General features: G+C 44.1%; 1 protein-coding gene across 4 annotated transcripts in view; it reads right to left on the bottom strand.

The window, feature by feature from the left end:
- RBM47 (RNA binding motif protein 47) overlaps positions 1 to 18,569 on the bottom strand; it is an 82,644-nt gene that overhangs the window by 28,469 nt on the left and 35,606 nt on the right. Inside the window, exon 1 of one of the 4 annotated variants that reach the window (XM_042808287.1) lies at positions 15,891 to 15,987. The exons of the other annotated variants lie outside the window; for them this stretch is intronic. The gene's annotated coding sequence lies outside the window, so the exon portion shown is untranslated. Of the gene's footprint in view, positions 1 to 15,890; positions 15,988 to 18,569 lie in introns of those variants that run through there. 4 annotated transcript variants of the gene reach the window in all.

Below are 18,569 nucleotides of genomic sequence, written 5' to 3'. Positions count from 1 at the left end.
TTCCACCAGAAACCAGCTGCAGGCACGCTGCGCCTGAGCTGCTGCAGCTTGCTCTGGTTTTGTGCTCATTTAAGCTATGCAACCAAAATGGGGTTTCTGCCAGTCTTAAAAGATGTGCTTCCAGGGCAGGGGAAACAGGATGGGTTTGCCTGTTATTCCACCAAACATGTTATATACAGCACAGGCAAGCCCTAGAGCTACGTCTATATGGTGCCACTTGCACACTGAAGAAACACAAGGGTAACATAAGTGGCTCTTGTTATGAACTTTGCAACCCTGTGGTAAAACCACCCACCGTAACCAAACACCCTTAAGTAGTAAAAGGGCACTTTCACCTCCGCAGTTGTACCTGGGCTGGGGCCCACCACCCGTGCGGGGCTCTGGGGCATCAGCCCCCTGACTGACAGAGCTGCCCCAGGTCACCCTGTGGGGAAGAGCCGACCTAATTAAACTTGGAAGTGCCCAAGAGCTGTGTAAATGAGCAGCTCTCAGTAATCACAGGAAGGCAATTTTTTTTTTACAGGACTACACTTCTGCTGTAAAACACTCCTCTCTCGAAGACCTCAGAGCGCTGTTGACATAATTTGCCTCTATAGATATTTGACAAGATAAAACAGGCAAAGTAACTGGGATTTCAAGGACAGTAATAGCTGAAATGCTTAGGAATGAGAAGAATGGTCTGAATGGCTGTAATTATTAAATCCATTAGTTAAATTGCTCTTTCCCTTCCTCAGTAAAGAAAATACTTCTAGAATGACCTAGGATCTGCCACTCTTGAGCCCCTGACAACACGTAAATGGGAGGTGTATCTCATTCAGGATGCACCTAAGCCCCACACTTCCTATCTCTAGGGGAAGGTTTACATTTTCCAGAGGACATTTCCAAACTGGCAATAACCAAATCCTTAAGTTCAGGCTCAGAAGCTACATGAAAAGGTCCTGAGACAGGAAGATCCTTTTACTTTGGCTAAAGGAGGAGTGTGGGGACACAGAATGAGCTCTTCTGAGCAGTATCCACACTCTCAGCTCTGCTCTGTTTATCTCTCATATTTCTTCTTTTCTGCAGGGTGGATGCATGTAGACCCTGGAACTGCCCAAGTTAGGCACTGTTGGCAGGTCCACCTTGTTTTGGAGAAGACTTCAGCTAAGATATTGTTTGCTGTGCTGCCTTTGGGTCCAGGGAAGAGACCTTGGCATGTTTTATTTGTTAGCAGAGATGTGAATGATGGGAACTGCTGTCCTCAACTGTTGGGCATAAATAATACTCATCATGCACCTGAGATGTTAGCCGTTTGCAAGGAGGCATCTGCAATTAAACAGGAAATTGCAGCGTGTCAATGGGTTAACCTGGTGACAAATGACTGTAATCCTGCAGAGATACTCCCTTTTTTGAAAAAACAGTTAAAATCTTATCAGGAACTTTAAAAGGTCAGTGACTTTACCCTTCTCAAAAACATGCAAAGTAAACAAAAGGAATCACATTTAATTGTTGGGAATACATACAGTTTGCATTTTAAAAGAAAGCATGTTACCAAATATCCATAGAAAGCTGCTACAGTCTCTGGGAAGCTAAGATGGTTGAAATCTGACCTTTCTAGAGTTGTGTGCTGTCTTCAGAGCACCACTGGAGGTAAGCAGAGACCTGTGTTTGAGGACGTTGCCCTTCCTGCTATATTGCTGGAGATTATTCCAAAAGAAAAAGACAGACATTTTTGTGCTCTCTGTCCCAGTCTTGCCCTGTTTGATTCGCCAGTACATGATTTAGCACAGAATCTCTGAATACAAAAAGGCAATATATTGCTGTCTGGTACACAGATAAATGTGACAACAACCAGGTTGTCACCTGTCCTTCACCTGTCCAAATACTTAGAGTTCCACATCACCCTCGAGGCCTGAATTTTTTATCTCTAGAAGGAATTTATTTGCTCTGTTTATATTTAGGGGTGTATGTGAAGAGATGGTTGAAATTTTGTTGGTGTAGAAGTTTATCTGAATGAAGCCCTTTCATTCTTGGTGCCACATCATCATGTCTGACATGAACAATGTTACATCAGGGATTTAATTTGACTTCTCATATGTTTCATGGTATGAAACCGGTGGTATGTAAAAGACAGCACATCCCAGAAAATACAAATAAAGCCATTAGGTGGTGAGGTTTCCCTTGTTTTGATCTTTGGCCTTTGTAAAATGAAGCAAAATCTTTTTCTGAAGATGTGCCACAAGACTGATGAAGAGTAGTAAGGTTATATTGAGGCTTTAGACTGCTTTTCTTTGGAAAATCTCAATTCTTTTTGAAAAATTATTGTTAAAAAATGAAGCCTAAGTGGATTAAAATTGCATTGCATGTAATTTCCTTAGTATATTGATGATGCCAACAAAACAAAGTAATTCCTTATCCAGTCACTGAGCTACATCATTTCACAGAGGAAAACATGTAGTATTTTGAGTTTGTGTGTTTACTCCCAAAACGACCACTTTATACATACAAAAAGGTTACTTTTGTTCTGTTATTGATCACCTTAAGATTAAACGTGATGATAAAAGAGCAATTGAGGAGTACAGCGTGACGGTTGCTGTGTGTGCCGTGTACTCCTCCGCGGCACAGGAGGACACTCGCGGCCTGGAAGGACAGGACCCTCCGCGACGGCTGCCCGTTTCTAACAGAGCTATTCAGTTGTACTCACAGCGTAGTCAGCTTCACAAAGGAAACAACCTTCCCATTTAAACCATAATGGTCTCTTGCTTTTAGTGATCGGGAAGACAGATTTCTCTGCAACGAGGATTTTCCATAACCACCTCCTCTACGAACGCATACACTGTGCTTTAGGGCATCTACTACCGCCCAGGAGGCTGAAGCAGGTGCCTCACTGACCAGGCTCCCTCCGACACAGCCTGCATCCCTTACAAATACCATAGCAAATATAACCATGACCATAATACTGCCGCAGGGTATGGTTACTAACCTACAGGTCACTCCTCAGCCGGCCGGCAGCAGTAGGCTTGTGCCCCGCTAAGCCGTCACGTGCGCCTGGTGCCACCCTCGCCGCCACGTCCCCAGCACCCAGCTGCTTTGAGACCTCAGCTGGTGTCTTCGTGGGTCACGGAGAAACGGCAGGACAGACCTCGTGCTTTTCTTTTGGACGCTCTTTTACTGAAACTATCAAGGGAACCTAAATCATTACATCCCCTAAAGATGACTGGAGCTGATTAAAGGGCACTTTACCAAAGGTTCCGCCCTGGGTACACTGTGATCGTGTTTCGCGAGGAGCAACCAGCTCCTCTCCCACCTCTGCTGGCCAAAGGGCAGCACCTCGAGGTGAACAAAGTCCAGCAGTAGCTCCTGGCTAAATGGCTAAAGCCACTCCAGCTTACCGCAGATGCTCCAGAAGTAAAGCTGCTGTGACACTCAAAGCTCACCGTAAAATTTGGAAGGGGAGGAAGTGCATTTCGGCACAGAAGACAAACAGCATTTGCCTCTGTAACTGAGCAAACAGGCAATAAATAGACTCGTTGTCTTTACCTGGGAGTTAATTTCCCTGTTTGCACATCCTGGCATTTGCACGCTCTTCCTGGTTTTACTCAATGCGTGCGTGGTGTTCCCACTCTGGTTCCCTAAAAACAGCCCCACGCCAGCTGCAGCCAAGCAGCATGCAGATGGAGAGGGGTCTCAGAGCTCATGCAGCTTTAGGGCAGCTGGGTCTAACTCAGAGAAACTGCGTTTGTATGTGAGGAGGAGGCAGTTAGAGCCGAGCTTTCCCCCCCCCCTCCCTGAGAAGCAGTGGTCAGCAGGGCTGTAGGGCCTGCAGGTGAGGGCACCCATGGCCCCCAGCAGTCTCCCACCCTGCAGGAAGGGGGTGCAGACAGGGTCAGGGGAGGAATGCAAAGGGTGGGAGGGTGGGAGGAGCTGAGGACATGAATTGCTCTGCATTCCTACAGCGATACTGTAGAAAACCACACTTAATAAGTTCTGCTATTCATAGATCAGCCAGTTATAATGACGTTAAATCCTCCACTCCTTGTCTGTCAAATTCACACTGAGATAAGTAGGAACTAAGCATGCTCGAGAGCCTTTGAAGACCATATAAGCGCCTAGATATTGGCCTGGGGAGGTCTGACTTTAAATATCCGTGCCTTAAATTGACAACATATAAAAAAACAGTTCCATCTTGCAGACGCAAACTTTAATGATTATATTGCTCAACTCACAGAAACCTTATTAAAATTACACAAAAAATACACAGTTACATTCTAACCCTGAGTAAAAATCTGAGACTATGCTACACTTCTATTTCATTCATATTACATTTTTTAATGAACCTAGATCCTAAAGCGGTCCTTCTGTCTTCAAAACATTTAGGCTTCCTTAAGCGTACTACAGATACAAATGTAAAGTTACTGGAATGCCACAGAAGTAATGAAAACATCTAAAAGCATGGCCAACAGCAGCGAGAGAAAAAAATGGATTTTTGCAGTTGTGGAATGGGAGGACATATACGGAAAATCCTGGCTGCTGGTTTTACTATTCTCAGTTTGTTAGTAAAACCACTGTCTCAAGAGAGAGCTGCTTTCCTTCCTTCCCTCCTTCTCTAGAAAGAGGACAGTGCACAGAAAGAATTGTTTGAAGGAGAAACTGTTTTTCTCTTATCTTTCTCCATCTTTCAGTTACTCTTTATAACAGTGCTTAATTTTAAGGCAATAGTACCACAGGCGACATAGGAAGAGCTGACCTTCTAATAAAACAAGCAAGAAACACCTATGACAGGTAGAAATCTGATGAGTCCATGATGCCCTTTAATAAGGATCTATAAGGGAACAATCCCACTAGTTGTCTGCCTGGTGGTTTGGAAACCACTGACAGCTAATGTACTACACACTACTGTGCATTTATTTCAGTGAAGGGAAAACCCCATTTATTTATTATCCCAGTATAGGGCTTTGTTTCCAATATCCTTAGTCTCAAAAGCAGCAAAAACACCAAAACAATGTATTGTTTAATATCAAACAATGCTCTTGTTTCTCAACAGAATAGGGAAGCCAATGCTTGCTTAACTGCACAGCCAGAAATAATATAACTATACATTTAGACTGGGCTTATCAAATAAAATAAGGAACAGTGTGAAAGCAGGTAGAATTTATCACAGGAGCAAAGGGAACCACCCATCACTACCTGCCAGGAGTTTCTCCAAGTGCCTGTCAGGCTGAGAGCACAATGTTTTAGAAACCCTGGTGTCGGTTCTTAGCTCAGAAAAAGGAACCAACAGTTGGAGATGTGGTTTGGGGAAAATGGAGATGTTGCAGTTAGGCAGCAGAGTGGCATGCAAGAGCTCCACCTGATGTAGCTGGGGCACAGGTTGCTGCTGGGGATCTCACATCTCAGGTGGGTTTCTCTGCCCTCCTGGCTGCTTTGGAGCAGTTCTTTTTCTTGGTTTGGCCCAGAAATTACATCCTGGACATGAAAGTTTAATTGATACTGTGAGTTCTGCTGAACACTTTTGGTTCTAATTATGTATGTTCTTCATCAAAACTCTGTTTTGTTTAAAAAAAAATCTCAACAAGCCATAACATAAGCACACAACCCCCTACTTGGCTCTTGCCTCTTGAGGAGGAGCTGCAGATACTCCCTTTCTGAAAGAGGATCACATTTATTCCCACAAGGGGAAGGAGGAGGAGATCTCCAGTGGAGGAAGGGCTGGACCACTGCCTGTGCTGCACCCCCATTTGTCCTGGGGGAGAGCAGAGGAGGGGACATGTGTCCTCCCCATTGCCCCAGCTGGTGACACCCTCTGCCTGCTCTGATCCCTGGAGCAGCTCAGGGCAGTCCCATGCACTCTGCACGTCTACACCAGGTGATAGCTCAGTTCTCCGGGTCATCCTCTGTCCTGGTCTGCTGAGCACCCACACTGCATCAGTGCTTGCTTTTGGGCCCTCTTTTAGGCAGAACCAACCTGTTCTTCCTGAAGACAGACCAGATGTGGCTCCAGGGGCAGACAACATGGATTAGCCCGTGCCAGGTGTGGTTGCCTAGGCTGATGCAGCACACCCTTCCAAAAGGATCCCTGCACCCACAGGTATCCCTGCGTGACTCCGTGTTGCAGCCAAATGCACTCCCTCAGTTTTGTGACACCCCTCTACTACACTTCAGGAGCTGACAGCAAACAAAAAGCATATGAGAAATTACAATTATGCCTTAGGACTAGGAGTGTCATCACAAGCACTGGAGAAGACCCAGGACACATGTGTGGATGAGCCAGCCTCCTCTGGAGGGGTTAGCAGAGCACCACAGCTTCTGATAAAAATAATAAATTTATATTAATTTAAATTAATAAATTGCCTGCTACCTACTTTTTGTTTTCCCCTAAGCAACACAGCATAGTTAGTAAATGTAAGTGAAAACTGCTTTTTGCAAAAATTACTTTAAAGAAAAATAAAGTCCAGTAGGCTAAATAAATCTGGAAATCTTAGGAGCGAGCTGCAAATATTTGGTATCATATCTTCAAAAGACTTTGTGTGGTTCTACTGGAACCTGCCAGGAAAAACCTATGCTGGGCTCAGGTGATGCAAAACTTGTTTTCCTTCTGGTTCCCTGGAAGTGGACTAGTTATATGAAATGTAGGCCTACAGCTAAAAACTTACTTTGTTTATAAATGTGAAGAAACTCGCATCTAGCATCGGAGCATTTTGAGGGAGGTGTGGATATTAATATGCACATCCCCAAGCCTGCCCCTCTCTCACACGCATTTGCCATGCAAGTGGTTAAGAAAACCCCTACACAAATGAAAACTGAGTCTTCCTCTGGGAAGAGACAGACAAGCAGAGCAGACAGAGATACCTCATGACACAGCCTGCTGCCGAGAGCATCAAATCACCAAACAACACGAATGAAATACCGTGCTATTACACCCAGCTCCTACAGAAAGCATCCTACTGCTAGCAAGTGAATGGGAAAGTCGTATTTCACAACCAGATTTCAACAGGGGGGTCATGCTCTGGAGATGAGAGTCTGTGCAAAAGAAACAGGCTATTTTTAAAAGTCAAGCCAAATACTTGAAGAAAACCTTCTAAAAAGTAGCCGCCAGCACAGCTGTGTTTATGGGTCTATTCAACCAGTGAGTAGCTGGCTCATAGATTTTGAGTGCAAGCAATGATTTAACATTGTGACCCAAGCAAGAAACTGGAACACCCCGAGAAACGATTTTGGCAAGGGTATATTTAATGAGTCAGAGTGTCCTGTTATCTGATGGCATGTTTCTACATGGTGGGAGCTATTTTAATCACCATATAATAATCTGAGAAGATGCAAAGGGTTGAATGCTTCTCCAGCCCAGTCAACACCAGTCAGGTTTTCACATTGCATCCCCTTCAGCAAGGCAAAATTGCTGTCCCTCCACCAGACCTATCTGGTGATGGACCTGGGGATGGAACCACCGTGCACGTGTCCTCCAGACAAGCTGGGACTGTAAGTTGGTCTGCAGCTCTCCTGCCCTTTGCTGTGCATTTCCCTTGCTTGTAGGCCCAGGGAAAGGGTCCCATCTTCCTGGGATCTGTGTCTGTTCTTTTTCACATGAACAGCCAGAGGAATAAATGAGAAATAGAGCATGCTCATGAATCAGAAATAAACCCTGTTTGAAAGCCGGATTGAACAGATGATCCAGATGGGTACATTTATTTTGGTAATGGTTTTCTTAAAAAAAAATATCTCCCAGACTCAACCCCACATTAATTTTCTAAAAAAAACCAAACCCAAAATATTTGACCCTATCATTCTCTTACTGACAGAGCTGACAGGAGACTTAAACACACTATAAATTAGCTATATGACTAAAAACTGCTACTTCCAAATATTTTTATAAGCAAACAGTAAAACCTATTGCACATAAAAATAGCACCAATGTAACTGCTTATCTGAGGTCCCAAAAAGCTGCCCTCACAGCTGAAAATATTTAGCATTTATAGAGTTACTTAATTTAAAAAGTACTGGGTTTGGGTTTTTTTGTTTTGTTTTGTTTTTTGTTTTGTTTTGTTTTGTTTTGTTTTGTTGTTTTTGTTTGTTTGTTTGTTTGGTTGGTTGGTTGGTTGGTTGGTGGTTTTGTTTTGTTTTAATCAGATGAAAGTTAGATCTGGAATGGCCAATGCCAGTTGCTGAGCTGTGTACAGTGGCTCCTCTGCCAGGAACTGCCATCATCTCTAATATCAAAACTCCACCTGCAGATATTAGAGTATTGAGCATTAACTGTCTTCCAGAGTCAAGGTGGTTACCCGGATTAAAGAGGAGGAGCAGGGGGAGGCTGCACTCACTGACTTGCTTGCAAATATGTTTGTCAGATCCTTGCAGATGCCCCCTCTTACACAAACTTGTAGATCTTGCATGTTAACAGTCTGAAGGACACAGAGCAGAGATATTTTTAGTTTTACACTTCCCTTAAGAAACACGTGCCTGCTGTCTTAACACAGGAACTAGCCTATAAGCTAGAATAACTATTTTTAAAATTACTTGGACTTCACTCACAAAACCATAACATTAACTATAAGTGATTTACATAATTACAACTCTGGAAAACCTGAGTTTAAACAAAACAGCGAACTCCCTAGAACTGGATTGAACAAGCAGAAAAACAAAAGAGAAGACACAGATCCTATCTTGCTTAGCCTGGCATGTTAGCACAACTCTATTCCCAAAACACTGTCAAAATTTGACTTCCTAAAACACTGTCAAAATTTGCCTTTTCAAAACAATCTCTCCTCCCCCCCGTTTTTTTTTTTTTTTTTTTACATACATCTCCAGTATATTCAAGAACAAAACCATCAGGCTTCAAAGTTCAGCACCATGGCAAACTTAAGGGCCAGTTAATAACTTGCCACGCAGAGCAATCCTGGACTCTGGACACAAAGTCTAGTGAGGTTGCTGGAGAGCGCGACATACCCATGGCTAATGGAGACCAGCACCACGAAGTGCTGTTATGGGGTGCTAACACAGGGCCCCTTCCCTTCATCAGGTGGGAGTTTACGAAGGCTCCTTGCCTCCATGAGGGAAGAGAGGGAAGAAATGATGAAAGCCTGAGTTTGCCATTTTGCTAGTGTCCATTAGAAATTCTGAGATTTGACTAAGAATCATGTTTCTGAGATAATTTGTTCTTGACTTCTTTTTAACCTCATTCATCAGTTCTTCATAAAACAAATCTCTAATTTGACTCCCAATGCAGCAAAGTATCTAAGCAAGTGAAAACAGTTTAAATCTCATCTACCTTAACACAATCACAATGTGTTTAAAATTACACATGTGCTGGCTGGGGTGGACCCCACCTGCCTCTCCCAAAATGTTGCCAGAGGTCTCAGTAACCTCCCTGCCAGTGCAGTGAATGCACAGAAGAGCTTTCACTGTGTTTTCATGCTGCTTTGAAGACACTCCCAAGTAATTCAACAATTTCTTTATTGAAACTTCCTTGTTTAAATGCAAATGAAGAGCAGAGCCGAGCCTACAGTGTTGAATGAACATAAATTGAAATGCCTTAATCAGATTTCATTTCCATGCCTTCCCTCTTCCGTAGGGGAGATGTGTCATCATAAAGTTTAAAAGAAAGCTCTCTGTGTATTCTGCTTCTGTTTACAAAAGGCTGCTCACCTTTCTATTTGCCATTTTAAAAATTAAATAAAAAGAAACACATTCTTCATTGAAAAAATTCCTTTACGACTGTGCAGAAAGCAGTCACTTTGAAAAACGCTCAGTTGCAGACATATGCATTACTCCAGTTAGTAAGTCATAGTATTTGTATCCAGTATCAGCACTAACTCACCAACCATTTACATCAAAATATTCTACAGCAGAAAATAGATCACTATCTAGAGTGAAAACACTTAGTGTATAGAATAGCATTGTGTTAAACAGCTGAGCCTGACTCTAGTTTTAATGTGGGATATCTGTAATTACAGTGGTAGTACAGAATCACAATGACAGCTTTCACCCTGGCTGACCAGAAAGAAATTCTTCTCTTCAGCCTCATTGGAGCAACTGCACAGCACAGAATGGACCAGGAGGGTCTTTGTTGACTTTAGTCCAGTGTGAAACCCCAATAGGGCTTTGGTGAAGAGCACTGTAGCCTGTTGAGCCTGTCAAAATATGCTTCTCTTGGATTTATTGACCATTCCCCTTATCTCCAGATTGTGGAAAAGAGGGAGCATATTGCCTGTAAACCTCTGGATATACTTCCCCCTTGGGTGTGGTACATATGGTATTTTGGTGTACAGTGGATATCACAGGATGCTGAAGCACAAGATCCTTCAGAAATAGAAAGATGAAGAAAAGGGAGAAATCAAGAAGACAGGCTTGATTAGGCCCTTTTTATTGCTCCTCAGCACTGTCGTCAGGTCATCATTCCACCCGGATGACCCTGCTCTGCTATGGGGTGTGATTAGCATCCAAGACAGGCAGCTACTCCGACATCCAGATGGTTGGACAGAAGCCATTCTTGTGGTACCCCCACTCCTTTCATCCACTGGTGTCCCCATGTGTTTCTGTGATATTGATACTCTCGATAGGATTTTTTTCACAGGGTTGTTCTTGAGATACCAGATGCCCAGAGCTCCTTCCCCGTCTTCCAGGCCTCGCCTCAGCAAAGGGCAGCAGGGGCCCCCCATGCCCACCCCCATTTCATGCCCTCTCCACAGAGAGCTCTGGGATAGGTGATGCTCATCTGGTAGATGCGCTTGATCATCTAACGCCCCTACCTACGATACTGTTTTTGCAGTCACTGTGATTATGCCTGCACTTACAGCATTGAACAGTTTCAAACAATGTCCTCCCTGGTAAGAGATTCACACATTATTTTTGGTACAGAGCTAAGGTTTGTCCTTCAAAACTGATTGACAAGAAGTTTTAAGTAAAAAGGAAGTTGTGGTAATACCTCCTGTAACCTCCACTGTACCCACTCCCTGCCAGATGGTGTCCACCACTAAGACAAACAAGTTTTCCACTCAGCAATCCCAGGCACTCTTCCTACATTTTCATGCAGATGTGGTGCCTGAAGAGACTTGTAGAGGTCCATAGGCACATCCTATAAATTTTAAGTACTACAGCCTGAGTTTTCCCCTGGATTCAGAGACATCCTTGCCATTATGGTCATTATTTCATGGCCCAGGCAGGCAAAGCCTTATCAGATACAGCATTTACTCACAAGCATAGCCTGATAAAGTCCCTTCAGTATGCAGCATGTAATGGCAGTGTAGTTTCCAAGGGTAACGTTAGCAGGAGTAAACATGATGACAAGTAGGGAAGGGTTTGCAGAATCAAGATTTCAGCTATCAGTCCCACCAACTGACACCAACAGATGGAGTAATCCCATTAAATTCAACCTGAAGCTGCCTATCCATGAATTTTCAATTGTCAAATCCTTAGTTTCAGCTTCATTTGTAAAGTTGTCTGCTTGCACAGAGCTAACTACAGGGGTGGTTTGAGCATCTCTGGGAGCTGTTCAAGGGGAAGAGTTTCATGATAGAGTGGCTGCCCTGAGTATTGCCTGGAGAAGCATTAACAAAAGTGCCATAAACCAGGTTAGGAAAAGTTGTTTCTGTGCATTACAGAATGTTTACATAGCAATTTTGCCTTTAAAGCATCCCCAATTTTTCAGGTGAAAGTATTCAGTTCAGTAAAGCCTAGCATCATCCCATCTGACGGTCTGCCTAAGGGCTGCTGCTGGGGCTGCTTTCAGTTGCAATTTCAGAAACTGCCTAGAGGAAAGAAGATCCAAGCAATATGTGCATTTTTTCTGGAGACAATTAAAAAAATACACTGCTATAGTGCCACAGCATTTGTCTGATAATATCTTTGCAGAAGGTAGGAGGGACTTGAATAATGACTGTGTTCTGCAGCTCTTCAGAATAGATGAAAAGTCCGTAGAGGCTTCATGTCTGCAAAACATGACTTCCTTCACTCAACACCCAGAAAGATTTTGGTTTGAATGGTGTGTTTTCATTTTTAAGCCAAATATTCATTAGATACAAGAGAGGCAATCTGATGACCTCTCAAACAAATCTGATTTCTTCCAAATACAAGGGTTAAATGGCATTGCAGTTTTTGTTCAGTGTCTTTTGTTTTTCACTCTCATAGCCTGGGAGATGCAGGGAAGAAAACCAGTAAATCCACACAAGTCAAGATACTGTAGTATGAGAAGTAAGCCTTAGTTTAGACGGTCATTTAAAAATCATTTATTTCTTCTAAAATTATTGGTTATTATTTCTACTTTTGCCTTCCAGCGTGTAAGCAAATGCCGTTTGATATTGACAGCTGTTGTTAAATATTGGAAATAAAGGGAAACATTGTGACCCAGCACTGGGGAGGGGAGGTCAGGGCTGCCATTCATTTGGATAGATATGTTTAATCATCAACTATATACTGCACTCTGATCTGTGTAACATCTGACTTCTGATGAGATAAAAGTTCTGAAAGTCACTACTGAAAGCAACAAATTGCATAGAGAAATATTCTCATTGAAAGTACCCATTGCAAAGAAGAAACTAAATCAAGATCTAAACATTCACTTCTCATTGACATCATTGGGAACTGCATATACATGCATTCAGCACAAAATAATTTTGGTAATTAAAATAATTAAAGTTACTTCATTTTGCAGACATTATATTTCATGTTCAGCTGCAATTCATGGGTTAACACTTTGCGTTATTTTAGCAAAACTGAAAACCTGGGGTTACAATGCATCGCTAGTACTTATGTTCAGCTGGAAATGTGCAAGGGTAAGTTTGCTTCTCTATAATCACTGTCTTTTAAGGTTTGCATTTTACCTGATCATTTCCTTCACTTCAACAGAAAGAGGAAAACCAGCTTATTGTCACAAAAATATGCTTCTGCCACTGGCTCTGAAAAGCTAAATCATTTCCCTCAGAAAACTCTTACTCCTATAAAAGGCAAAAATCCCCCAGTAAAATTCACGCTTCTGCTTTAAGGAAATAAACTACTTAAATGTTAATGTTTTAAATTGCTCCCAAAGTAACACAAAGGAGCTATTCTGGTCATGTGGGTGTTGTACAAGTGGACAGCTATAGAAAAGATTTTCCATTATTCAGAGAGAAAAGCAAGGAGCCATATCTTCATCGATGGAATGAGACTCCTGCCAGAGAGCGCAGAGCTGCTTGCTCTTCTGTCTCAAGCCCAAGGCATCTGCAATGGCCTCATCCAGCTGCCACGTGGCTGCTGTGTCATGGGCAAAAAATAATGACTATAAAGGTCTCCACTCGGGATATTCTTAAACAAAGAGGTCTAGGACAGCAAACCCCAAGTAACCTATCTAAATCCAGGTGATTTGTTGTCAGCATCTTTGTAATGGGGAATCAAGGAAGGCGATTGCGACATCTCACCTGTGGTGTGATGGCTGCTGCACAAACGAGTACAACAAACAAATGAAAACCGCCGGATCGAGCGGTCGAGCGCGGGGGGTGGCTGAGCACAACATCCCAGACGCTCCTGGTGGCACCCTCCCGGGGACAGCCCTGTCACCCACCCGCAGGGAGCCGGGGCCCAGGCACGGGTGCTGCTCACCGTGCGGGGCCCCGGCGCCTCGGCAAGCCGGGAAACCCCGGCACTTTCTGGGGAAGGAGAGAGCAGAGTTTTGCCATGCCCCTGTTACTCTTTTGTAATCCTGGTTGCATGGGGCTTTCTGTTTGGCACGGTTTCCTTTTTTGGCGTCTGAATGTTCGGCGTCTCTATTAAGAGTATCATTCCCTTCGACAGTTTTTGAAGGGATTATTCCCATTTTAATGTATCCCTTTAATACAGTCATTTCTGGTTCAAATATAAACTAGCAATTTAGAAAAGTGTCACTATGAGACCTTTGTGGAATCCATGATATTTCATTTTGCACAGGTCTAGAAGTAATGCCTATGTGACAAGGATTGCCTTTAAGGATGAAGAGAGATTTCTTTTTAACTAGCGTCTCTGTAACCAACCCAGGCTAAGCATTATTCTTGGTCTTTTCCACCTCGTATATCCAGAAAAAGACTTTGCACACCAGGCTATCCTCGTGATCCCGGTGCAGTTCTGCTCCTTTCAGCATGTGTACACAGGTTTAACCAACTGAAGCCTGGTAAACAGCTGTGATGAAAATCAAGCACATGGAGTGAAACTGGCTCACTTCATTTTAGCATGTAATAATATTTATTATTTATTGAAACAAATTAAGTTGATCATAATTTACAGATAGTTATGACCCCCTTGCCCTGAAACCTGTCTATCTAATGATGTTTTTCCTTGACTGCCCGATTCAGAGATGGAAAGGGGTTGGCGTTGCTCTGAAAGAAGTCCTTCGTAGGGCAAACAGGACTCAAAGACTGAACAGATTTTGTCAACATTCCTATTTCTTCCATTTAAGCCACATAATCTCCCTTATAGTCACCAGATGTGACTCTATCTTTGTATGAAAACAGACAAGATAACTTTGTCATCACTGTCTTTCATTTTAGATATTTATTTTTTAAAATTCAGTCTATGTGAGCTCTGAGATAAGATTTGACCTCTTTCTTTGGTTACTGCAAAAGAAACTTCTACATCAGCCAAATTTACTGTAAAATATTGGAACTGTGGTTCCTGAGAGGAGAGGGCAAGAACCACACATCAGCTATGACACACATGAAAATCACAGGCTTTCATCATGATTGACATATACGAATTCACCAACAGGCTGGAACTGCAGTGAAGCCTTTACCAAAATTTTTTGTGAATCATATTTAAACCTTTAAAGCAGATACTTGTGGGAATCCAGTTGCTTTGTTCTCTGGTAATTTTTTCCCTGCACTTTGCTCTAGGAGTATTAGTACTGCTAAGACCTGAAGCTGCATTTAGACTGCTTTTAATAAAATAAATGTGTTACAACACTTCAGTACTGCCTAACACCTCTGAGCATTTACTAGGCATAAATAGCATGTCATGTGCAAGCCCAGTTAGCAAACACAACAAGAAAATCTCTGTCACATTGGGGAGGACTAGAAGCAAGCAGCAAGAACAGCTAGGGCCTGACACTGATAAACTGGAAGGAACAAATTAAAAAAAATAAAATCTCTTTCTTGCATTTTGTTTTGAACTCAAAACATACTGTGAATAAATTGTGAATATTGACTACACATCAGTCACTTCACACTGAGCTCTCTTCAGGATTACTTGACATTTACCTGGGATGTTAGAGGTCTTTTTTGGAGAGTCACCGTATGTACATATCAAGACCAGCAAAGCACACATGGAGGACGGTTCCTGCATGAACGAGTCAGCTTCCACTATGTGGCAGAAACTTTCAGTCACTGAGCAAACTTAAAACAGCTATTTGAATCTACTCAGCTTCACCTATCGCAGTGGCAGATGCATATTAGGAACTTAAATCCTGGTATTTTTTCTATGTCTACTGTTTCAGAACATGAACAAAATCTTGAAAAAATTAGTCACTTTGCCTATTTTTGCAAAGCTTGTTAAAAAAACAGCAAGTATTTTTCAGCATGAGTCACGACCCACATCCCTGTTGCGATAATTGGATTATACATTTTCATTAGAAACTCTGACTCTTGTTCCTACTCTTCAGTTAGAAGATGAGCAGAAGCCAGGTGTTTTGAGTTTTCTTAGAAAAACATGAAGTTTTCAAATGCAACTGTGTATTAATTTTGTTTGTTTGTTTGAAGATATAACAAAATCAAAACAACTAGCTAATCAAGCATGGGTTAATCAACGTGTACTTTAGATGACACCATGAAGTCTACTACAGTTGACGCAAGCAAACTGCAAAATACCAACGCTAACTCCTCTTCCGACTTCTAGGGAGTGAATCTTTGGCAAACCTTATAACCGAGTGCCGTTGCCCTTCTGCCTCTCAAAGCTAGGAAAATCAAAGTGGAAAACAGTACCTGGGGAGAAGCTGGCGTGCTCCCGTGGGTGCTGGCTGCCGCCGGGCTGCCGCTGCCTGCCTCCCTGGGCAGCCCAGACCCTCCGCGGCCACGGCTGCCTGCGTGGGTCAATGTTTTACCAGGCTGTGAGCAGCCGCTGTCCCACCCTCCCTGCAAACACCCTGTGGGGAAGGCAGCGCCGGGGCCACGGGGGCAGAGCCAATGCTGAAAATGTTGCCCCTCTTCTACCCTCCCTGTCCTCCACAGGGAAAACAAAGTGCACAAAAAAAAAGGAAACCTTCTAAGAAGGAAAGCATGTCATGAAGGAAAAAAAAAAAACAGTACATAAATGGTGCTATTAATAGATAATTTGTGGCAGGTAAGTCATGATAACCTTTCTCTGTATTGTTCTAAGGCTGCGTGCAAGCCTAGGCGTGCCTGGCTGAAAGCTGAGAGGGAACGCTTAATTTATGAGAGTACATAAATTTCCAAATAAATCTTCAGCATAAGAGAGCAGTCACTGAAATGACAGCTAAAACTTCAAAATAAAAACAAAAAGACCTGAAACCGCACGGTGAAATAACGCAAAGGGAGCCTAAACACGAAGATGGGGGAAAGAAATGGCTGAGGCAATCTGCAATGTTTCACCTTGCAGGTAGAGGCTCTGCTCCTGCGTCTCAGCTTCTCGGGAGTGCCTCAGAGTTAAAGCTCTACCCGTACAAACCAGAGTTTTCCCATTCCCAGCAAGTTAACAATTACAAACAGAGGGCAGCCGAAATGGGCTGGCAACCGAGTGTGGCGCTGACAAGGCGCCGCTGCCGCTCCCCGAGGAGGAGAGGACAGTTTCTGAGCTTGGGAAGGACTCGGAGGCTGGGACTTGGTGGCTGCTCCCAACCTGGGAGTCCCTTTCTGGACCTGGTACACAGACATGTGCTCATGAAAGAGCAACAGCAAAATGCAGGCTACGTTGTTTGTCCTGGTTTTGTGATACTACCTTGTCTGACGTGGCCTTTCAGTCCTGGTTTGGGGAAGAGTAATTTATTTTGTCTAATCTAGGATCCCTGACTTGAGCAGTACATGTTTTAATGCACATGTTTAAGGAGAAAATCTACCTCATCGGCTGCTCTAGCTAGCCAGATTAGCTGCTAAAACCCGCCACATAGTGCATTAAGGAGCATGTCTGTGTGCTGGGTTTGCTGTTGATCTGGATCGTGTACTGCCTTGCACAGCGATGGGGTTGTCCACGCTCAGTGATGCTGGGCTGAGGGACACCAGCCGAATCTGGTCAGGTTGGAGAGGCTTTCTCTGCCCTCTGGGCACAGGGCAGTGTACTCACGGGTAGCCAGGGGCACAGCTGTGTCCAGCTCACCAGCCGGCACGCACGTGTGACGGTGTCGGTGCAGCAACAGGCTGTGGCTGGACTCGAGCAGATGTGTGGCCAAAAGCAGGAGTGCCTTCCCTGAGACAGGACTCCTGAGGAGGCTTCCTCAGAGCCCAGGGCCCAGGGCAAGCCCAGAGGGGCCGATGAGTGGCCGGCCCCTGCGGCAGCACAAGCCCTGTGGCTGCAGCCCGTGCTGCATGCTCAGTGTGCCCAATGCACACAGGCCTGCTCAGCTCTCCAAGGTGACACCATTTGCTGTGGGTGCTTTCAGGTGTGGTGTTCCCTCCTGACAGTCTGCACTCCCCTCCCCTTCCCTTATGCCTGGAAAAGGAGAGGCAGAAGGGGAATCTCTCATATATTTGGTATTTAAGGCCACCATGGCGGCAGCCTGTGACTCCCTGGTAGGACAGGCTGTTGGCACGAGCAGAGAAGGCTCTACCCTACAGCTGCTAGACACAATGCTGCTGCTGTAGGACAACCTGCAAGACCTGGCAACATCTTTTGTGTAAGCGTTTTTAATTCCCAACCATCAACTTGTATTCCCTCTAGATAAAAACCCTCACAGCTGCTTTATAGCATCTGCTCCCAGCACATGAGGAAGAGCGCTGTGATGAACACATGGGGGAGGGAGAGACCCATCTTCTTCTGCCAGCTTCTCAGGCTTGTGGCAGGACGCTTGCTACATCACGTTAGCCTCTTGGTGCCTCACTGGTCCCACAGCTGCAATTGGAAATAATAACAACCTGCTGTTCCACAGAGCTGCTTGGAGTCTCAGCTGTGGCTATCACCTCTGAGACCCCCAGGCAGAAAGAAAGGGCTTATCTGAAAGGGCTTATCTGCACTTAAGACCCTGCCTAACCAGCTCCAGGGAGCAGGAACTGCTCCTAGCAGCCTTGCTCCACCTCAAGAGCTGCTCCCAGAGAGGTGCACTAGGTGGGCGAGGGGGGAGGCCCAGCTGTGCTGTTTATCTCTCCTGCTTGGATAAGGACTCCACTCAAGATCTCTCAGATCTTCCCCACAAAACCTGGGTGGAAGAGACCATGTTTCTGTGAATGGGTCTGCTTTTGGCAACTTGGTGTTTTCAGGTTGCAGAAGTGTTTCAGCAGAAGACTCTGAAGGAGTTCTGCCCACTCATCTGGATCAGATCTAGATTTTATCACCGTTGTGTTTCATGTCATGACACTGCTGGTCTGGTCTTTGGAACAGTTGAAACTAAGGCTAGGGTGGTGAGATTCAGAAGTGGAAGAGTGGCACGCTGGTACTTGGGTTATGGAGCCAGCTCAAATTTAGTTTGCCTGTCAGCATAGACAAGGTCACTG

The sequence above is a fragment of the Tyto alba genome, unplaced genomic scaffold (assembly GCF_018691265.1).
Source record: "Tyto alba isolate M040663 unplaced genomic scaffold, T.alba_DEE_v4.0 Super-Scaffold_6, whole genome shotgun sequence".
Lineage (NCBI taxonomy): Eukaryota > Metazoa > Chordata > Aves > Strigiformes > Tytonidae > Tyto > Tyto alba.
Note: the sequence above shows the minus strand (reverse complement) of the source record. Positions and strands in the feature narration are given on the sequence as shown.